General features: G+C 30.4%; 1 long non-coding RNA gene across 1 annotated transcript in view; it reads right to left on the reverse strand.

Annotated features, from left to right (window-relative positions):
* Window positions 1-1696: 1696 nt before the first annotated feature.
* LOC119668764 overlaps window positions 1697-24782 on the reverse strand; it is a 25807-nt gene continuing 2721 nt past the window's right edge. Inside the window, exons 2-3 of the long non-coding RNA XR_005251532.1 lie at window positions 7344-7430; window positions 1697-1772 (exon numbers count right to left, since the gene is read on the reverse strand). This is a non-coding gene — a long non-coding RNA (uncharacterized LOC119668764). The remainder of the gene's footprint in view (window positions 1773-7343; window positions 7431-24782) is intronic.

Raw genomic sequence — 24782 nt, forward strand, 5'->3', positions numbered from 1 at the left:
TTATTTATTATTATTTTTATTTATATTTTTGTTTTCTTAAAATGAGAATTAAATAGAATCAATAATTTTAGAGAAAATGTATTTTAGCAAATGTTAAATAAATGAACTAAAAACAATTTATAAAATCTTTGTTTTTTTTCATAATTAATAAGCATTTACGGAGGATTATTATTTATTTTCAAATCGAAATTTATGTGAAAAAAATATTACTGTTTCATTAGTGAAGCACACTTTTGGGTCATTCTTCATTAATTTTAAAATAAAAAAATGTTCAACTTGGGATGCAACAGAGCGCGCTGATGTTAATTAACGGCTTGAATAAATACTAATCAATAGTATATATAAAGGAAAAAAAATTGAAAATATGAAAAAAGAAAAATAATGAATAAATCAAAGGAAAATATTAGTATTTTTTTTTTTTTGTAAAGAAATTTTTCCTTTTTCTAATTGCTTTCATCACTTTTGTGTCGTACTCCTGAGACCAAAGGGAAATGATTTCCATTTTATTTTCCTATTTTCAGTATTTATGAAAATTCTATTGCAATAAATGATTTAATAAAGAATAGATCGTGGATGGAAGAAAAAAAATAGAACACAAATTGTATAGCAAATGCAAATATTTGGATATTCCACACGCAACTACATTTTAATATAAAAGTTTTTTAAAAATCATAAAATCGTAAATTCATAAAATAAAACAGACCCCTCTCACTTGAGCACTTATAAATTTTATTTGTGCAGTAGCTTTTAATAATTTAAATTTATAGCTAAAAAAGTTTCTATTTACTCTTATTCTACTTTCAACAAATTGAGGCGCTTTTAACATTTTTTCGCTGTTAGTTGTGTCAAGTTTGTGTATTAGAACTCGTCCCTACAACTGAAATAAAAGGAAGCTTACAAGCGCCCAACCGCTGTATTTGTATCTGTATCTGTATCTGTATCTGTTTTATTTTTTAAGCCGATTGATAGGGACGAGTATCCTTAAAGCAGCCTAATGCGCTGTACGTGTAGGTAAACAAAAGTTGGAAGCACTCTGGGAACTTGAGCAGAAAAACTTCAGCCAACTTGTGCCGGCGAAGGAGAAACTTACCTGTTTTCGAAACAATATTGCACGATACATGGGCGCACCTTGATTGCCCGAATCATGTGAAACCACAGATAAAAAGTAAGGATTCTTCTCGGCATCGTTGCCAACATAGTTCTGATGCACTACACACGTTAAGGTTGTTGGTGTTTCCGCAGGAATTCGCCATATGAAAAAAGAGGGCAGAAAATAAAATGGATTTGAAAATTGAAAACTCAACAGAAAAAAAAAAATCAAAAATGGAGTGATGATGGAGGGATGATGGAGGGAAGATGAAAGATGAATGTATACAAGAAACAGAGCAGTTGGAAGTGGAATTTTAGATAATCTAAGTTGATTTAAGGCATTGCTGACATTTTGTTAATGGCATCAATGGATAAACCCAAATACGTTTGAAAAATTCAATAAAGATTGTGTTGCGATACATTTGTATCGAATTGCAATGAAAAACTGTTGCTGTGCAAAAGTTAACTGTTGGCATTAATTCCAATGCGGCTTTCTGGCTTATTTTGAGCAATTTTCATTATGAAGTGTTCGAATTGAAATAAAATTTTAACATAAAATTCATACAAGTTGTTTATTGAAAATTGATTAGATTATACTTACGTCTGCCGAGGAAATATTTAAAATACCAACGTGTTTGATGTTCAGGATTTTCCAATATCGGTGTGCTAGGCGAGCCAAAGACCTGCAAGTTGTGAAAGAAAATTTTTCTTAGAAGTATCACAAATTTTTGTTGACATATCACTTGTTCACAATAAACACAATGTTTCCAAAATAGCAAATTGTAAAGAAGTAGGAAAAACCATTTTTACACACAACAATTTTTTATTACTTAATTTTGAAATGGTAAAGGTCCTTCTGTCAACAGATTCTGTAATAAAAGATTCGGTATTGCATGACGTACGAGTAGGTCGTACATATACAATACATGTAAAAGTAATAAATGTTCTTCTGATTGTATACGAAATCTTTGTACTTTTTTGTTCAACTTAAAATTTTTTTCATACATAATCTTATGGTACATCTCAATCTCAACTTTACATACACGTGCTTTGGGGTTTATTTTTAGGACCAAAATAAGGTATACCATGTATGCCCACGTCAACGGTAAGCGAGCGAGCATATCTTCATGAAACTTTTGGGCTAATGTCGACTGTGTAGGTTAAAGTAGGAAGCTGTTGGCTTGCCATTTATCTTAACAACTTTTGCATTTTTTAAATAAAAGTATTTATACTTAATGGATCAAAAGCACGCCAGCATTTATTCACAATGTAGTCAGATTTATTTTGTTCTACGTTACAAAAATTAGCCAAGCAATTGAGGACTCATTTCGAGAGATACACACATCCGTTTATACATGAGCATTTTTGTCTATTTTAGGTTAGTTTTTAATGAGCCCACTTTGTTCTATGGAATAGATAAGGTAAAATAATAAACTACCGTAATTAGTTACGTTTAAGTTATGAGCAATAAAAATATTCCAATTTGCAAAATAATTTTACTGAATTTTATGCAGCTGAACTCTTTCTCTAGAGAAAGAAACTAAGACCTCTTCTACATTTTTATCTAATATTAAATATTTAACTGATTGAAATATCTTAATAATCAAACATATGAGTAAGGGTTGCCATGCAATTAAAGTACTTTTTTACAGGTTATTAGGTTAATATAATCACAATCAAAAAAGGAAAAAGAAAATTTATTATTGAGCCTAATACTATATTTCAACTAACTTTGTTAGTAATCTCTAGAGAACTCAAAAAGGTACCTGAGTTACACTATCTCTAAATAAGTTAAATTGAGGGCTTCGGACAAAAAATAAATACAAGTATTTACAGAATGTTACTAATGTCCAAAAAATGCCCATTCGATTTTAAATTATTTAACTTTTATTTATGAAGTTTAATTTTAAGCAATTCTAATCAAAAGTTAATTATTTTCAGATACAATTTATTTTATATATTTATATCAAATATGAAAATTTTGCTTCCCTGTTTGATGATTTAATACCTTCCAAGTCATATCAATGGAAAAAGGTATTTTGAAAAATAATTTATAAAGAAAATTTTATAAATTGATGAGCGGTTATGTTTTCTTTGATGATTTCAATTTTCTTTGTAATAAGATACTTTAAAAGTATCTAAATACAAAATTTAATAAAAAAAATGAATAAATTTAGTTAAAATTGTAAGAATTATTTAACTTTTGGATATATCTTCTGAGGTTTCAAAGCATTAATCAACTAAAAACTAAAGTTAAACGAGGGCGTTTTGATATGTCAGTGACTTATTGAGTAAAACAAATTTTTTTCGGCAAATAAACATTTTATTTTTCTACATAATCACTTTTTAACTCGATACATTTAGTCCAGCGTTTTTCTTATTTTCTTATTCCCTCCAAATAATAGATTTTCTCAAAGCTCTCAAAATACGCGTTTGTTTCGATAATGACTTCTTCATTCGACTCAAATCTCTTAACGCCTAGACATTTCTTTAGGTTTGGAAACAGAAAATAGTCGCAGGGAGCTAAATCTGGAGAATATGCTGGATGGAAACAGTTCGTATCCCAATTCGTGGATTTGGGATCGTAATGCTTAATTAGCACATGAAATTCACTATTTTCCATTTTCGTCAAAATTTATGAGGTTGCCTGCTTTGAACGGCTATCAAACACCAACTGAACGACGTAGCTTGCTCAAAATGAAAAAGTTGCCCACTGGTAGATTACAGCTGACGGCAGCACTGTTGCATTTGGAGTAACTGCGCGTGAACTTCAAAAAGTCACTGACTTATCAAACCGCCCCCGTATATAAAATTTTTGTGAACTACATATTTGCTTGTTAAATTTATCCTATTGAATTACAGATTATTAATTAATATAATTAAAATTTAATGCAAGACAAATTATTTTATTGGTATTTTGGTATTTGGTATTGGTATTTTTTCTCTCTTTAATGTTACATGTGGAAGCTATGTGGCTTCAAGAGAATGACACCAAGAGCTGGATAATACATCTTGTTTTGAATTTGTTTCATGAGAAATTTTTCGGACTTATAGCTTCATATTTTTTGGTGATGATGTGAATTTGGAAGATGATTGGTTCCTATTGGGGATGGTATCACATGCAGCAAAACATGTCTTGTTTAGAGTTTGTGGCATGGGAAATTTATTTCGGAAGTGTAAGTTCCTTTTATAGTGATGGGAATTGGGCAACAAAATCAAAATAGTGAAAGGATATTCAATCCAATACTTTTCTATGGATCCGAAACGTGGATTTTAAAGCTAAATCAATCGCCTATGTACAGTAGATTGGAAGTTTGATGAGAGAAATACTAGTCCGACTTTAGTAAAAGCAGAACTATAGCAGAACTAGAGCTTTGATTTTATTATTGAATGCAGGCCCAAAGAATCAGATCAAGTAACACAACAGACGTACCGGTTATGTAGCTGATAAATTAGTAGAATATAGGGAATTGAAATTGTTTTGAGAAAAATTACTAGACTGGTATGGTGGTATGGTAGTACCAGATAAGAACAAATGGTAAACTTCAAAAATATGGAAAAACTTAAATTAGTTTACTAATTTCGAGTTATCGAGAATATCGAGTTAAAAATTTATTAGAAAAATTTTGGTCTGACAGGAATTGAAGCAGAGAACTACTTTAATAAAAATAGATCTTGAGCTTTGAATTTTATTAGCAAATATGGGCTCACAGAATTACATGGATTGGTCATAAGATATAAAAGCTTCATTAGTTAAATTGCTTGTTCGATATGAGTGAAAGTAGGCTAGTACTGAAGAGGAACAAATGAGTGGAGGTTGTCTAATATTGAAAAGGAACAAATGTTAAGATTTTGGTTTTATTTCAAGGTACGAGCTCTCATATTCAGACGCACTGAAGTGTGTTAGTGAAACGGAAGGAATTAAAAATTCATCAAGAGAGTTGCTGGTCCGTAAAGAATAAAACCAGAACAGTGTAGAGCAGAACAAATGTTTAGATATTGATTTTAATTTGGATACTTGAATTAGTGATACGTAGTAAATGGAAAGCGTGTCAGAGGAAGTGCTGGTCCGACTCAAGTAAAAGTAGACTTATACTTAATAAGAACAGATGGTAAAATTTTAATTTTCCTACAAGACATGAGATTAAAGAATCAAATTTTATTGATCATGTAGTGCAAAAACTTCAATTAGTGAGATGTAGCAAATTCAAAGTTGGTTGGGAATTGGTGGTTCGAAAGAAGTAGAACTAGGGTAGTATCAAATAAGAACAATAAATACAGGTTTTATTGGAAAGCTTACACAGTATCAGATAGGTTGGCCACGTAATACGGAAAATCGTAGAAAATTAGTAGAATTAGTCGAACTTAGAAAATTGACAGTTAACTAGTAGAATCACTGGTGCAGCAGGTATTGAAGCAGTGCGGTACCGAATAAGACTAATTTTGAAGTTTTGATTATATTGCAAGATTTGGGCTCATTGAATTAGATGGGCTGCTCATGTAACTTGAAACAAGACTTAAATCACTGGCTTATAATTGATTCTGTTGCGGATCTATGCGCAACATAGAGGAGTTAAAGGAATTTATATATATATAAAGGAAGTTATACATTATAATTGCCTCTGTAATCTGATTTTAAAATTTAAACGAAACAAGTACTGTAAGATGTTCCCTGATCCAGCTGGTTTGGTAGGATGAGAATTGATTTGAGGACTACTTGGTGTCAGTAAGTGTTAAAGAGATGCTTGAGTACTGGGCAAACGTTTAGTTAAAGTCGAATTTATTTTTGAGTTATGGTAACAATGACAGCAAGTTTTTCTTGTATATACCTTTCTAAAATAACATAATACTTACTTCTTAAATAGAAACTATTTTTAAGAAGATTAGAAAATGTTCTTTTTGTATTATTCCTGTGTAGTTCCTCATAAAAAATAATGGGGTTATATACACTGAAATGCGAAAATTATGCATACTTTAATTTTGGTAAATTGAGTTGCCTTAAGCATGAGGCGAATGTAAGTGATTTGCATAAAGGTAATCTTATGTGGTTCTGGAGTTTCAGATAGAGTTGTGAATTAAGCTGATAATATATAATAATAAGAAACCTTAAATCATTAACAGTATATTTGCGTTTGTCTATACAGAGTTTGAAATGTTTATATGTAGATAGCTAATCATTAGATATATGGGTGATTATATCAATTTCATATATAGGCAATAATTATTTAATTTCAATTTTTTAATAATTTTCTTTAAATTTATTGTGCAATTTATTGTTATTGTGAAATTTCAAAAATCAATTTGTATTTTTTAATTTAAATGAAATAGCACAAAACGTTTAAGAAGTTCCATTTTAACACTTCTGAAGTATAATTTCCATTTCCGAAATTATTCATGAAAATTTAAATATAATTATTTTCTTTTTATACTCAAATTTGCAAGTTTTCGACACAAATTTCATGCAAATTCAATTTGTGAAATTTTATGAAAACAAACACGAAATAAATTGCCAAGAGGAACTCAGTTAAAACTTAAATGATAAAAAAGACTTAACCGAACAAACTAATAACGAACATTTATTCGAGTATCTCAATATGTGCGTTTCTGGGACCTCAAATTTCAATTTTGGAAATTTTGCACTTGTGCACTTTTTGACAAGAAAATAAAAAATTTGTGAATATTTTTCAACTGCCAAAAGTATTGAAAAGGTGTGACAATCACAGCGCAACTTGTGAAACCAAATGGTACACTTCCTTGAAAAAAATAATAGAATTTCTGACTATGAAAAAGTGAAAAATTTCAAAGATACATAAAAAATATATAAACACATAAATACATAAACTTTGTTTTGACAATTTTTCATTGAGCTAAGAAATTTGTTTGAGTTTTCTTAAAAATTTTCTTAAAATTTTTATATCCACGCTGTGAATAAAACTCCATGAAGTGAGTAGCCTTGTAATCTTTCATGAGTTTGTTTTGAGCTGCTGGAGCTAAGTATAAAAACACATATACTATAAAGATACATTTTATTTTCATTCTTTATGTCTTAACCTATAAAAAATACTGTAATTAGGTTTTTTATACTGCGTCTGCTGTCTGGCAACGATGCCAACTAATCAGCGTGAATCAATTTGCACTGAATTTGAAGTGTTAAGTTTATTAACACATTTAAAATTATATAAATATATACATTTGTTCTTTTCAGATGTTAAATATATAATAAGTATCATTATTTGTTATAACTCGCTTCTTACCTCATCTTTTTCAGCAAGCGAATCTCCAGTCTCCACACGGAATCGCTTAAAATTTGGATCAATCCCATCTAATTCGGACTGAGGCAACTGAAATATAAAAAAGAGATTTTTTAGAGTAAATTAGAGTAATTTAGTGTAATTTAAGACAAAAAGTTTTATTTTAATTAATTAAATTTTTTTGACTGATTTTACAGCTGTTTAGAGAGCTTTATAATGATCAATGAACAATGATTTATGTGCACGCACCATGCAATCACAAGTATCGTATGAGATATATCGTATGTGAATAGAACTGGATCGAACACAAAGTAAGAAGACGACCAAATAATAACATCGATTGACAGGCTCTCTGTTGGATCCCACAAGATTTTAGATGTCCTGGGGCACCAGCTAGGACATGAAGGCGTACGATTAAAAAAGAAATACGAAAGACCAATTATACCTGGAACGACGTCACTGCATTCAGAAAAATAATTTAATTGACTTGACCGGATTTTAACTAAAGCTTAACTAAAGCTCGACTCAAAGCGTCGAGTATCTTTATATCTTGTTTACCACATGAGCTTATAATTTTCTAACAAAATGATCAGGTTTTATTAATTAGTATATGGTTAGAGTATATTGTTTTGAGTGTGCTAATGAAGGTTTAGGGAAATTGTTAAGTCTCTAGACTCTTCTTAGGAATGAAGAAATAAAGTAGTAGTAGATTTTTGTCAATTTTTCATCATCAATGGTCTGTGGACTTATGCGTTGGTTTTATATAATTATTGGCTTGCAAGCTTTAAACTTGGAACCTGTCAAAATGGAAGCAAGGGCTAAGCGAGTTTTTGAGCACTCGAGACAAAGCAACTCGAAACTGTCAAAACTATTCTTTCATAAATGACCTTAAAAATAATCTTTTAACCACCTGTATATATATTCAAATATTCTTAAAGCATATAAATTTTTTTTTCTCCAAAAAAAAAATAAATAAATAAATGAAAAGGACTTTTGTATTTTCAATTGCTTCAAGTTGAAGTCTATTAAGGACTAAACCAATAATTCACTTACAAGCAGAGTTAAACAAGTACGCAGATAGGCGGAAAATTTTACCGAAGTGTTTAATAGTGCGTACGGTATTATTATTGAAGATGACTTATTTGATACACGGATTTTGAGAAATTAATTTTGTGTTATCAACACAAGTTGAGATATTTACTATCATTACTGAAGAACAACAAGTCCTCAGGAAATGATAACATTCATGGGAAATATCTCAATATCAGCGACGACTTATATAGCTGCTTTTTATTCTACAAATATTAGAAATCATAGAGTTACCAAGTTAGAAGAGTGAGGGCGTTTTGATTAAATTACCAAATGCTTGGAGTGATATTTTTGAGTGGTATAACCAAAAACCCATAAGATTGCTTTCCATTCCAAGGACAATATTTACATCGATTATTCTAGCTAAAATTTCTAATGCAATAGTAAGCTTATTGGATTAAAATCAATACTGATGACCTGTGTCTGGTTTACCATATCTGTTTTAGTCTTTACAGTAAGTTCATTGTAAATAAATTTTTTAAAGGTTGACCTCGAAGTTTTTAAGGAATAAAGTGAGATCATGAGCAACGGATATAGGGTTACACCTATTCAATTTGCTGAGGATCCACAATTTGCATAATCAATAACATGCATTGGGAGCATTACAACAAATAAAGACAAAGAAAAATGTTATGGCCAGAATTACTATATTCAAAGATACTGCTGTTCAACATCAATAGATATGGAACTGCAGTTATATATCCATTACTTTAAACTTCGTATACTTAATAGAAATAATTCTAGAAGCAGTTAAATTTTATGTAATGGAAGGATGAAAGAGTAACACTCGAATGCAGTCAAAAATTTAAACTTTTGCAAACCAATGTTCATAAAGAATCCAGCGCGTCTAGTGGTCAGAGAATATTCTTTTTTGATCTGTAGGTTCGGAAAGCTACAGATCGAAAATATTACAAATTTACAGGTTCGAAAAGGTTACACTTTTAGAACAACAAATATTAAGATAGTTCCAACAGTGACTAATATGGAATGGACAAGGTCTTTAGCGTCTTATAAATCAAATCAAATATTAAGATCATAGTGTTGTTATTTCAGAGCCATGTTTTTTAAGGAATAATAATAAAGGAATGATATTATATGTATTTATAAATTCTTCCGCAGCAAAAATATGAACTTTACAAAAGGTTTTTATAAGGCTTACACTTAAAGATACGCAAAAAACTATGTATTATCCGATATGATTTGACCAGACCTTCAAATTTGAACTAAATCGCAAATCGTAAAAGAATGAAACTAATGAATTTTATTCTGACACAGAGGAACGTTGTCGTCTTTTTTTTTATTAAAATGACTACTATTGTTTATTTGTACTGTAAGACAAAAGCAAAAACAAACATTATTCTCTCCTTAGACATGAATTGGAATGATTCAGAATCAATCTTTGCGGCAATCTTAGCAAGCAAGGACCAGAAAAGCATGCCATTCATTTAAATTCCAAAATAGTTTCTTTCTGTCTTTGTAGAATTCTTCTAAGAAAATGTTGATTAAATTGAATAACTCTGTTATAACAACATTTTCATTTCAATAAATTGATTTTCCGAACAGCATATTCAACGTAAAGCCGATACCAACCAGGCACAGAGGTACGCAAAGAACAAGATGAGATGAGAACGTGTATGACGATGCAAGAACGATTGGAGTACTGAACTGAAAGAGAGTAGCAGAAGATAGGGACAGATGGAGGCAGATCGTGAGGAAAGCCAAGGTTCATACTGGACTATGGTGTTAAGAAATTGATTTTAAATTTTATTGTGATTTCTTAAAGCATTGTAGAATAATTAGCACTAAAAAAATTTAGTTTAATTTAATAACAATTGAAAATGGAAAAGGAAGTTATAAACAGATAACAATCTGCATTTATCATCTTTCCTTGTTCAAAAAATATTAAAGTTTAGTTAACCAACAGTTTTGTTTTGCTAATAATACAACCAACATATATAAATAATATTTACAATTATTTAATATAGACCAGTAAATTAACACAACTAGTACAATTTTTAAATATGAATTATATATGTATTGTAAATCAAAAACATGCATTAATTGAGATTTGTTCGCATTCATGATGTCATTTTTTAAAAACATAATTTCATGTAAACATGCGAATATAATGCATTAAAACATATATATATATATAACTATATATATATTTCCAATGGAAAATTATTATGCACAATGAACAATACTATGGGGAGGTATGTCGGCTAATTGCAAACCATTTCAAGTACAAGTCCTTTCAATTGACTATCAGGCTGTAATTACAGTTTTCTCATCCTTTACCATTAAATAAAATTATTCAAAAAAATTGACGAGACAAACCAATTCGTTGACGGAACTCTGATTTCCACTTTTGGTAATAAATATATCGAGACTAAGTAGCCTAAATTATCACGGTATTTCCATGAAGTGCTCTCAAGTGGTAACTGTTATTGTTTTTCAAGAAGAAGTCATTGGGTGGCAAGTCATGACTGTAAGGCGAATGATTCATCAGTTCGTTATGTTGAATGTTCAAAAACTCTTTTATTTGAGTTGATGTGTAGTAGCTCGCATTGTCTTGGTGGAGGATGATCTTTCATCGACGGTTAAATTTCTTTAATTCTTCGAATAATTCCGGTAAATAAATGGTTGTGTATTACTTAGAATTGACCGTTCTACGTTGCTCAAGTGGTACAGCTACGAAGTGACCACTTCTTCCCAAAAAAAACATGCGACCATTTGCTTGAATTTGCTCCTTCCGCGGTTAACTTTAGTCAGGTATGACGTACTTTGGAAGACCCAAACAGTGGATTGCTATTTTATTTCAGGCTCATAGGCGCAAATCCATGATTCATTGGTTGTTATTTTTGAATCGATGTAAACGACACAATAAGCGCGCGTAAACTAAAACGTTGTAATGATATTTATGCTATTTATTTTTGAACAGTAATGCCAGATCAATGGCAATATTTAGTATTGCCTATGGGTAATACTTAAAGAAATTACTTATCCTCTTGATTATCCTGCACCTATTCTGTATCCTGTACTCCTGTACTTATACTGATTATCTTGTACTTAAGAGAAGGTTTATGGAACTATTTTATGAGTTATAAAAATAGTTAAGAAAAATAGTCGCTTAAATTTATTTGAATGTTATTGAATATTATTAAATTATATAAAGAGGTTTTCGAACAGAAGTGAAACAACAACAAAAATTTATTTATTTATTTTTTTTTTTTTTTTTTAAATTATTTTAATTAATTGAATTTTTGGCTGACCATACAGCTGGTTCGATGACAAATCGAATTATACTTTAAAAATAATTATTTATTTTTCTGATGCATATTCTCAATAGATGACAAATTATTCATATATGAATTTTTATAAGCAGAAGTGGACCTTCATTTAGTACATTCATGAACTCAACTTAAGAAATATTTTTGTTGTTTTAAATAATATTTAGACAGTTGTGTTTATACAATTTTTGTTTGTACTATACAAAATTTTTAAATTGCCAAAATTTCGTTCATATAAATTTTGAAAATATTTTTTATTTCATTTTATTATTTATTTTTTTCTGGTTTTTTTTAACTGACTTCATTTTCTTTGTATGTATAACGTCTTCGTTTTGTTTGCATACATCAAATAAAATGAAAGTAGCATCCAGCATCCAGCATCCGGCAAACAAAATAACTTAAAATTTGATATCAAATTGTGCAATTTGTGTGTGCATCTGACAAGCAATTATGAAAATGTACTGGCAACTAACTGCAGACACACAAAGTTGCCATGACAAAATTATGCCATTTTACGGCTGTATAACGCTAGATAAAATCAGACTTTAAGCAAATTAATGTGCTACAATAAAAGTGTCAATGTCACTTTTACCATCTGTCAGGTACTAAAATCCTGCAGAGTATAAACGAGAGTTGCAAAATTGCTTTCGGCAGTAGTAAAGTTGATCCTTGCGCTGTACACACGCTATACCTATATGTAGTACGACAGCAGTTGAAGGTGAGTTTAATTGCATATTAGATTAAATACCTTAATTGAATTTTTATTATTCATTTCAATACATTTTCAAATAAATTCAACAAAATTATTTGCTATATTCGCTAACAATTAAAATGAATTTGATGCTATCCCTATTCCATGCCGAGTGCCCGCATTTCTCTGACAATACCAGCAGCAGGGTATAGGGTATAGTAATAGTACCCATTTGTCTAGTTAGATTTTTGTTGTCTGTTATTATATTTGAGTGTGAACGTTGCTTAGAAATTACCTTTCTGACACATTGACATGTTAATTGCGCATCCGCATGTGAGAGATTCACATTTCAAAAATGTCAATTCGAGTTTGCTGAGTTTGCTGCTGAAACTCTTGCCAGCTAGTGTACTAAAATTGAAGCATTTGTCAACGAACTGTGTCCCATACACCACCCCTCATTCACAAAAAGTATTTAACATTGATTAAGCTCGGATGTACCTGAGGCTCAACCTCGCCATACTCCGCAAAAATAGTTCACAAATGAACTAAAATAATCAAATCCTTGTGCTTCACGCACGCACAAATTACTGTACTAATAAATTGCTTTGGCTGTATGCTGTGCATAAAAAGTGTAATTAATTGTTGTGTTACAAATGTTCGCTTTGTGGTTTAATTAGATTTTGTGCACTTTATGTTCATAACGTAACATACGTAAAATGTAATTCAAGGCGTTCATTACGGTTCTCCATTTCGAATTTAATGACGCATCCCGATTGTGCACCACTATTCTTCCTTTGACTGCGTCCCTTTTGAAAGCTGATGTTTGCTGATGTAGACTGACTCTGTTTTCATTCAATTTTGTTATCAAAATACAATGAAACTCAAATTGTTATTTGTGCAGATGCTTTAAAATGAATACACAATGAATGCTTAACTAGAGTGCAGTGGAAATCAATATTGTTCTAGGAAAGCTGTTCCTAGAGCAAGCAATTTCAAGTAAATAATTCCGAACTACTCGTCTGTACTCGTCTGTATAATAAGTCGAGATGTTTGCTGAAGATGAAGCAAGATGAAGCAGCAGTTAGTAGAATAACTTCATTAAAGGCTAAGTAGTTTCAGCTGCAGTACTATATACTTGTAAAATGAAAACAAAAAGCAAAGTTAACAATGGTTTTGTGGAAGCTTTAGTATTTTTAATACCTACAAATAGTTTCATTATAAATCAATTTTAATTCCACTAAACTCAAGAAACTTATAACCACGCTTTTGGTGAGCATTTTGAAGGAACAAAGTCAGTATTATTTTGATAGTTGCTAAATTTATCTACAATCCTTTTTTTCTCTATCAGTGAAAACTCATACAATTAGGGTAAACACTAAGAAACTTGCATAGACACAGATTGTTGCTAGATTTACCCTTTATGACTTGAAATGTATTTCGATGTGCACACATAGATTAATAATATACATAAGTGTATAAGTAAATAATAAGTTTATATATGCATAAATATAAGTGTATACATATATGTATATAAAGGGTTTGTTATATTAGTTGTACCCATCTGGCAACACTGTAATTTTGACAAGAAATGTGAGAAAGACTAATGATAGTACGTCTTTAAAACATCTGTCTTAAGTGCTTAAGCCCAGGAAAATTTTTAACAAACAAATATTATGAGTGATGTGGCGCATTTCATGTTAAAGGGAATAGTAAATTTTCACTCTTATGTCATAGAAAACATCCTAAATTTTAAAAAAAAGCACCTTCTTACTGTCAAAAAGTGAAAATGTGGTATAGAACCTCGGTGCTAATATGATTACAGGACCATACCTTTTCGAAGACGTCAGTGGCAAAGTAATAATAATGAATCAGGTACGTTTCATCGGTGTGACCTGCATTCAGGCCCTGCTGCTACATCAGTGTAGGATTGTAATCAGTGCGTGAGCATTCTCCATTCTTTTCCTTCACCCCCTCCTCACAACACACAAAACAAAAAAAATGAAAGAAAACGGGTGCGTTATTGGGCACCAATTTTTTGATGCAGATTGTTGGTGAAAATGATATGCAAGTTTTAAAAGATGATACATTACCTCATACAGCTTGACAATTCAAAAAATGGTAAATGGCTGACCTTCGCAAGCACCCGATTTGACACAGTCAGATTTTTTCCGAAGTGGTTGTGGAGGGCTATTTGAAGTTTTAGATTAATATTAACAAGTCAATGAAGATAGATGAGCTTTAGACCAACACAGTTCAGAAAATAGTCTTAATAATGACTATAATAGTGATAATCCAATTGGATATACCAACAATGTGCACTTAACGCCATTTTAGCTTAAGGTATGCAATCTTAAGAAATTGACGTGACGAAGTCTCTTTAAGCCTAGTCAATATAATACATAATAGCAAACTTAACCCTTTAACTACCAGACAATTTCATACTTGAAATTTTATGGTGAAATTTCTATAGTAAATAGTAAAGTGAAACAAGTTCAAGTAAATGAGAAAAGTTTAATATATATTTAATAGATTACTCTCACTTTCTTTTTACCTAAAAAATATAAAATATTCTGAGCACATTAAAAAATATTCAAAACTAGCCGTGGTGTACCACACGGTGTTCCGGAGTAGGTTAATTCGGTTGGTGTCTTCATAGTCACTGAGATAACTAAGTTTACTTATGTATGATACATTTACTTCATATAGTTCCAAAGTTGGAACTTTTATACTTAATATATCCTTTTTTAGACTATGTTTCTAAGTATGGTGTAAATGCAGGATCTTTAGCCATGGAATAATAATATGTATTAGTATTTTCCTAAACTGATCGCAATATAAGGTTATAAGGTTATGGTCATAAGTTATGTACACAGTTTGTCCAGAAAGTTTCAACGTGAGGTCACAAGCGATCTAACACAAATAGTTCATAACTTTTGAGCGTTGACTATAAATGATAGGTCATATGACTGTAGTAAATTTAGATTCTATATTGATTGTCTTATACCTTATAATGCTGTGTTGAATCCCGATCACGAAACTTTGGATAGTGTTTAATAAGTTGAGTGATTAAATTTCTTAGGTAAATTTTCATTCCATATTAGCTTTTTTTGAGGTTCTCGTAATACTGTATTAGAATCAGGCAACATTGGTGAATTTCAAGTATTAATTGATGTGTCAACTAAGATTACGTCCGGATATTCATAGAATGATCTAATATTAAAAAAGTCAATAGTTTTGAATGAAATTTCAAATTTTGCTCTCAGCTGTTAAAATTTGTATTTACAACAGATATTGGAAAAATGTTAATTTACATCCTGCCGATCGGCTTTTTCAACTCATTATATGGAAGAGTAGTCCGATGTCATTAAAACTGATGCTATCATTTCAATAAGGTAACGGACGAGACTCGTGGACCTCTATATCTTGCTGCAAGATATCTTTTAAGAATTATTAAGGAAAGCAAAATTAATTATCTAAGAGCAGGGTTCTCCAGACCAGATAAGATCAGGGTTCAAATTCAAATCACTGAATAGGTTGGAAGGTCGCAGAAATAAATATGTTACATACGTTCATAATTTTGTTTTTAATGTAATGACTTGCGGTACTAGATACGAAATTCTTGAACCAGTAGTACGAAGAAATGTATTCTAAAATATTTGTTAATTAAGTAAATTAAAATGAAGTGTGATAATTTATTAAAAACATTTTAATTCACTTATTTGGGATACCATAAAAATAAAATAATGTAATAACCAAAATAAAACAAAGAAAAATTTCATGTCGCGGAAACCACAAAGATTAGCATCGGATCGTGCTTTGGACAGCCCTAATCTAAGAGGATCTCAATTTTTATACTTTAATTTTTTATATTTACGATTGATTTAGAGGGTCATAAAGTCTGATAACAGCTTGTTGGAATTGGGATGGTGATTTATATGATTCTGTGCCTTTTTTCGATATCCTGTACCTTGATTAGTATTGAAAATACATCCCTCCTCCTACACTATTTCGTTCCTATCTAGCGAGATATCATGGTTATTGTGTGTCTTTTTTTTGTGGCTGCTATATATATTTCTGGCCTAATAATGAAAATGCGAATATTTATCAACAAAAATTCTTTTATTGTTTTTTAAAGTATTCTCCAGCCTGATTTATATACTTTTGCATACGCTCAAACCCATTGTCGAAGCACTTTTTCCACTCCGATTGAGACACCTCCAAAACATGGTTTTCGAACGCTTCAACAGCGTCTTTTGGCGACAAAAATCATTGATCACGCATTTTTTTCTTGATGTGCGGGAATAAAAAGAAGTCATTGGTTGCCAAGTCAAGGTTTTACGGCGGATGACCCATCAATTCGACGTTTTGACCGGTCAAAAAGGCACTGCTTTGAGTCGATGTGTGAGAGCTCGCGTTTTCATGGTGAACAATGATTCGTCTTCTCTTGTTCGTTTTTCGAATTTCTTCGAAGACTTCTGGCAACAAATTGTTGTGTACCACTCAGAAATGACTTTTTTTTGATGATATACAGAGAGATGAATTTTGCAAGTCAATTAACAATTAAATAATAACACGTTCTGAGTGATGTTATGCTAAAAAATGGAAATGTCAGATTGCACCTGGCAACACTTAGTGTTGCCTAGGCCAGAAATATATATAGCAGCTGTCGTATATGAACAGTTAATAAATTTAAGAAAAAATATAATTTCAATATATTTAAGAAAAACTATTGTACAATTAAAATTATCAATTCCTGCAGGTCTTCACGAGTATGAACTCAAAAGTCATAATAAAAATACTGTTTGATGTAAATACCACTTATCGGAGAGAAGTTTAAAATCCTTTAATTGAATTTTGAGTTCTTCCTTTATTTGTATCTAATTTCCACTGGTTTTCATCATTTATTTTATTAGAGCAAATCAGAGCAATAAAATACTTGTTTCCTCGTGAAAATTCGTATTGAAGTTAAAATATTTATGACAGGCAATGAATTTTTATTATTCCTGATGAATATTAAAATTTTTATGAGTTGCCATAAAAGTGATGGGGAGAGAAATGAAATTCATTTATTTAAAATTATTTGTCGTATGTCAGATGGAAGAGAGAGTTTAAATCCTTGTTGTTTTATTTGAATTTACACTGAATTTACAAATAATTACGTCCACCTGCGAAATATGTCAGCTGTTGCTTGAGGTATTGAAAAACAAGAAAACACGAATACTGGCTAGGATGAAAGGAAAACCATCACAAAACATAAAACAATGGGAAAACATAAACAAAATGTGCAAAATTTTGTCAACTCATTCAATGTCCTGAAAATAGCAGCAACTTGTCGTTCACAGGGAACATCATTAAACGTCAGCGAGCTACGAAAAATTTGTGCAAAATATACGAGTTTAGTCCGCAGATAGATTAAAATGAAGAGTGGCAGCTTGCTTCGTTCTATCGATTAAGGCGCACGCCACAGGAATCCTTCATTTATTGTTGCTCCTTTGTGTTTGCGGCAAGGCAGCATGCATCTACAAAGTTATGCGTACTCGGTCCTTGGTTCCCGACACCCGGCACCCGGTCCCCGGTCTCCGGTCCTCAGTTGTCGTTACTGTTTGTCTTTGTAAATTGTAACTTTTTGAAGTAAAAAAAAAATATTGTACTTAAATTTATGTTGGCTGGAATATGATTTTATCATTTATCAATTAATCATGTTGTATTCCCTGCGGCAATGTTGTTTAAATACTCGTGGGTGCTGTAAACATTTGCTTTGAATGTTAGCCAAATTTAATTTGCAGGCGAGAAATGGCAAGTGAAATAGTATCATTATTGCGAAAATGGCAACAATAACGTTAATGCTAATGCTAATGATAATGATGATGATGTTGATAATGTTGATGATATGGATGATAATGATAATGATAATGATGTTGATGATTTATTTAAAAGTAATTGTAACAAGTGTTCGGAAAAATGTCCTTCAGTTGCTACTGGCATTTGCTTTCTCTCTTAAGTGCTTAGCGCGGACTTAACGCTGCTAAGCTTTTAATGCCTAAACAAAATATGTTGAGCTGTACTCCTGTACTCCTTACAATGCACAAACATTTGCCTGAAATTTGGTTAACCATTTGCATTGTTAATTTAAAACTTAAAAGCTTTCTTCTCGGCGTTAATTAAAAATTTTGCCCAACACATGCATATATCCTCCTACTGATCCTATGTAATCTGATCTCTTGCACCGCTTCTTCTTTTGTTGTTCTGTTAAGAGTTAATAAACAATTTATATTTTTTGCGGCTTATAGAAACTTTTCCTTTGTTCTTGTCTTGTTTTTCCGTTGTTTTTCTTTTCCACCCCGTGTTGCCATTTTCATGCGGCTTTTCCAATTTTTTTTCATTAAAAAAAACAGTTGCTCCTGCACAGCATCAGCATCAGCATCAGCACGTGCCCGTTTCAATCTAGTACATATTCCTCCACACTCGTAACAATAATTAATGAAGATAATGATATGACGCATTATCTGAGTACAAATTGTTTACGTTAGTGATTTTTATTACTAGTCGAATAAAATGCGTGCCTCTCCCCTGTATCTGCTACGTACCACTATGATGAACTTCTGGTATGGTATAATATTGGGATATGATGGATGAATTGCGGCTTTTGTATTGAATTTATTGAAAGTTATGAGTGCGTTTATTGTTCGGTAGTTAAACAATAAATTCATTTTCGATAAACAAAGACTCGTTATTAATTTTGAATTATTAGCACAAAATAACAATGGGTCAAGGATTTAAGAAGATTATGCGTACCCAGCACAATACCACAATGCTAACTAAAACAGGTGCAAACATAATATACATATATTTATTTCATTTGTATATGGAAATAAAAATAATTTTGGATTTAAAATTAATTATTCAAAATTTTGACAGTTCTTAATGAACACTACCAGAATGACAAGGTGTTACCAAGTAGTTTATTACTGTAATTTGGTGTTTGCCAAATAATGGTCATGTTTTCTGTAAATTTATTTTTAGTGTTCATAAATTCAGAAATTAATTACTGTATATTTCTGAAATATTTATAATTTAAAATATAATTCAATTGTTTATTTTGTATTTATAATAACTCAAAAAAATTGTGATGAAAATTTAACGTTGGAAGTGTAGAAAGAGCGAGATAGAGAAAGAGCGAGATAGAGAAAGAGCGAGATAGAGAAAGAGAGAGAGAGAGAGGGAGAGAGAGAGAGAGAGAGAGAGAGAGAGAGAGAGAGAGAGAGAGAGAGAGAGAGAGAGAGAGAGAGAGAAAGAGAGTTGCCACTTAAAAAATCTTTTCCGTACCAAAATTGGTACGGAAAAGATATTTTTGGACCTTTTTATTTTTTCGTCCTGTGTTTTTCATAGTGTTATAAATGAACAAAATATAAAGTAGTGCAAAGTTGCATTTATAAAAAAAATTAATTGGAAATATTCACAATAAAGTTGGGTCGTCAAAAATGTACCATTTTTTGAACATGAGTACCAAACGAAAAAAAAGTACCAATTTTGGTACTAACATACCATAAGTGGCAACCGTGCTTGTGACTTCCAGCAAGAAAAAGGAATATAAAATATGGAATCATTATATTATATCACGTATCAAAATATTGATGAAAGCAAGTTAACATCTTTTTTTTTATATTGTATTAAACTATTTTATTTAACTTCAAAGAATGCTACACTTTATATTGAACTTTTCAATCAAACCAAAGAAGAATTGTAAGCAAATTTATGATTTGATGAAGAAGTATATCAATATGAATAAAATTATTTATTTCCGTTAATTTGTTTTTCTGGATATCGGCATTTTTCTTTTTAATTGAATAATTTACGATGAAATAAAGTATTGATGTAAAGAAATTAGGATTTCTATAAGATTTTAAATAATAATTAGGCGTTTTAAAAAATGGTCAGAATTGAATGCATTTTTAATTAAATCATTAAATTTCATTTTTATATCATTCAATACATTAATATTTAAAATTTATTGAATTATTTTAAATTTATTTTAAAATAATTATAAATAATTAATTTATTTTAAATTTATTTAAAAATTTGTTTTTGAAGTCACAAAATACAAAAAAGCAGAAATATAGCAAGAATCGAGTATACGATGTGTATAAGTTTTTGAAAGATACGAGTTTGGGTTGGAAATTTTTCTTCTAGTCAATCACTGAATAAATTGATACAATGCAGCTATTAGTAAAGTCAGATCGACACACATGCAATCAGAAGATAGTGGAGACACTAAACATTAACCACATGACAGTTTGGAATCATTAAAAAAAAATTAAAGACTTTCGATGTTTGGATATTAAGTGCATTAATGAAAGGAAAGAAATTTGAAATGCTGCTGAAATACAATCGATAAATAATGTTTAAATAACTAAATAAATAAATTTAATTTAGCGATCATGGTCAATCCTAGCGGACCGATACTCTTCATAAGCGGTTTCAAACCTGGATTGATGACAAACAAGGTTATGTTGAGTGTTTGACACGATTGGAAGCTTAGAGCAATAGTTACATTGATTCTCTATTGCTCACAACTCGATCGCTTCAATGAAACAATAAACGATAAGCAACCAGAATTGGCCAAAAGAAGAAGAGTTGTGTTTCATCACAACCTTTGGCAGGTCAAATACATTTTTAATAGATCGAAATAAATTGACCATTGTTGCTTGAGAAGTTTTGATGCATTCGGCGTACAGTTAATATATTACACTATCTGAATACCTTTAGTTTCGGTTTCTCTAAAATTATTTTAATAGTAAATAGTTGGAAGACAAGAGTAGCTCAAAATCATTTGGCTAAGTTTTTTGCTGATACATCACAGAAGTGTTAAACTGGTGGAAGTGATTGAAATTAATTTTCTATAAAGAAAAAAGAAACTATCGTTCGATAGTGTACTGAAAAACTGTAGATACTTTTTGTATCTTTTGGTTGATGACTTGAAAACAGAGTTTCAAAATAAAATTTAAGTTTTGTTGTAAAATTGGTAATGTTTGGTCATTAAATGTATTACTTCATAATATTGGACTAATGACATGAACTTTTTATTTTTTAACTCTATTGACTATTTGTTGAAATATAAATTTAACATTTAACGAAACCCATTTTAGTAACATCAACATAATTACTTTCTTACCATGAAGAAGTTTTAGTCTCAAAATAATATCCTCATTTGAGACGATTTATGAGCGACATGCTGAAGCATTATCTAACATTATGAAAAGATATTTAGAAAAGATTTATCGCATTGCCACATAAATATCTTAAATAATAATGTATTTCATGGAATATGTGTTTAAAGTAAATTTCTCTGTTGGTAGCTGCATGATAAGACTATAAAATTGATTTATTTTGCAAAATTTAATATTAGCAAAATTTACATGATATTTCACTAAAAATTGTTAATATATAAATATACATATGGTATTAACACACTATATTTATATAGTTAAAAATATATCATAACTGCTTTAATCTGTTATGTACTCTGACTTGACACATACTTATTTTATGTATGAATTATTTATTAAAGCATTAAAGTAAATTATATAGTGGGATATATATTTTTTAATGAATTTTTAAAAAATTTTAACTAGAAGCATGTAAAATATGTAAATCGATAATTTTTTTTTATTTAAAATGTACTTTCACTGAATCTCTAAACAGTCTCATATTGGTAATGCTTTGTTGGGAAGAAAAACTTTTCCAATATTCTGATTTTCTGCAAGCCAATTGTGCGGAGTAAGATAAATTTTGATACTTTAAAGTTTTTCCTTAAAGTTAAGAAAATTTAAAAATTTTATTCAAAATGGTAGCAGCTTGCACTGCTATCATAGTCAGAGTATAGAATTTTTAAAAAATAAGAGCAATAATTTTTTTAAATATTAATTTTTTCTTGAACCTAATGAGTCTTCTTCTTCTTAAGTGAGCCTATTCCGAGTTAGTGCATCTGGTGTCTTTTATCCTTTGATAACTGGAGGGTTTCTGAGGAGTTCCACCCATCTAACTGACTAATTTGTGTATTCCTCATAAGGTTCGTGAGTATTCAATGACTGATCGAATATCTGCGTAGCACCCCGCGCGGTTAGTGATGACTCTGAGATTAAATAGTGCTAAGTAGGGTAGCCTGTCGATTCCTGTCGGTTTTACAATTTAATAGCTGGAGGGTTTCTGAGGAGTCACACCCATCTCACTGACTAATTTGTATTTTCCTCATAGGGTTCGTGAGTATTCAATGACTGATCTAATATCTGCATACTGCCCCGTGCGGTAAGTGATTATTCTGAGATTAAATAGTGATAAGTAAGGCAGCCTGTCGGTTCCTGTCGGTTTTCGCTTACAGTTTCTATTCCAAGGTCTCTTAGCATGTCATTCGTGCGGATGGCACTTTGAAGAGTCGGAAAGCTTGACTTTGAACAACTTGTAGCTTCTGCGATACATCCATAAAGTAGTGATACTTAAAAATTTCTCCTTAAAGTTAAGTTGGTGAAAATTTAATTAAAAATGAAAGCACCTTGGCCTACTCTCATAGTCAGAATACACAATTTTTAAAATAATAATAATAATCTTTTTAAATATTAATTTTTTTTTCGAATCTGATGCGCCTTCTTATAAAAGAAACTATTTATAAGTTAGAAAGGTTCCAATAGTAATGCAGAAACAACAACAAAAATTTTAATTAGTCTGTTGAAATTTGGCTAACCATAAAATGCTGTTACGAGTATTCCCAAGTACTTACTCATCATTAGTGGTCTTAGGAAGTATATGAATTTTTATTTAATAAGTTTATAGACCGGTTATAATTTTGATGGATTGCAAGTGGTAGGCTTAATATAATATTTCACAATATTATATATTTTTTATAAAAAGGCTTCTTTATTATTTTTTTGTTATTTATGTATTTAACAAAAATTCACTAATATTATCTGGTGTTAAAAGGAAACACATGACTAAGTTTATAGTAATATTATGGAGTCCAAAATATAATTAATCATATTTTTTATATTAAAAATAACTTAAATTTATGCAGACCTTTATTTCAATGCAATTTCCTTTCAACTGACCTATAAAGGGGTTCAAATCCGATTATCTAATTTTGATTGTGTCATAAGGATAATTTCATATCCTTCGAAATCTTTGAGCTGAAGTTTTTCATCAAACTATTCCGAATTAAAAAAGTTTAACACCGAGAGAATATTAATTTTTGGTTCAACGTTTCATTATCAAAAAAGTTGAACGGAAATTAGTTTTGTGTAAAAAATTTGAAACTTTTTAACAAAAATCCAAGTTTTAGTTTTATGTTAGAAGTATTTGCACAATTAATTTTTTATATTGAAATATTTGCAACTATTTTAAGTGCTTTCAAATATCGTTTTAAATAATTAAGAATTAAAGAGTAACAAATTTAAATTAAATAAAAAAAAAAAATTAAATAAAAATATTTCAATACAAAAATTGATTTTGCTTTTTGGATGCATTAGGCTTAGAAGTGCTTAAAGTATCTACATAAATTGTTTATTTAGTAAATATTTTATGAAATTTATTAACTCACATATGCATTGTGAAAAGATGCAAATTTACACAGAATTACTAATGTATCCTAAAACTTGAAAATATATTCACCGGTTCGGACATGTAGCTCAGTATGCGATATATAATTAAATTCTTCACCTAATCTGACATGTCTATTATAATTAAACTATGGTAATGTTTATATAGGCATTTCGCTCAAACACAATTTGTTGCCTTTCCTTTCAAAAACACATCAATTATTTAGCTGTTTGAGATACAATTTGAATTTCAATTTAATTAAGATTGATAAGTTAAACTTGTTTATCGGAAGTAATATGTATTTGCATTATAGATACATTTGTTTTGTTTCTTTCAAAAACATTTGTTAACTGCAGTCATTACCATTTTAGAAAAATATTTAAAGAATAAAAATTTTAAAGGCATTTTATAATATAAATAACATTAATTGGGTTTTGACTCACAACGAAGGGACAGCGTTAATCACTACAAGTAAACCCTATACAAGTAAACTCTGTTGGGGAATTTTAGATAGCTCTGAGCTGGAGCTCCAATGGTATATTAAATACTGACTTACTTAATTTACTAACTAAATTGTCTATAACAACCCGTCACTACGTATCGACCGGTCCCAGCACTCTTCACCAGATGTCTTTGCTGCGTACACAACCTTCTTCAGTCTCATACGTTAACCATGCTCACAGCATTCCACATTTGATCACTTCATCTGAGACATGGTCTGTAGGTACATCTTCTTCCACTAATCGCTACATCAAATACCTTTTTCGCTGGAGCATTGTCATTCAT

This window comes from Teleopsis dalmanni, chromosome 1, assembly GCF_002237135.1.
Source record: "Teleopsis dalmanni isolate 2A chromosome 1, ASM223713v2, whole genome shotgun sequence".
NCBI lineage: Eukaryota > Metazoa > Arthropoda > Insecta > Diptera > Diopsidae > Teleopsis > Teleopsis dalmanni.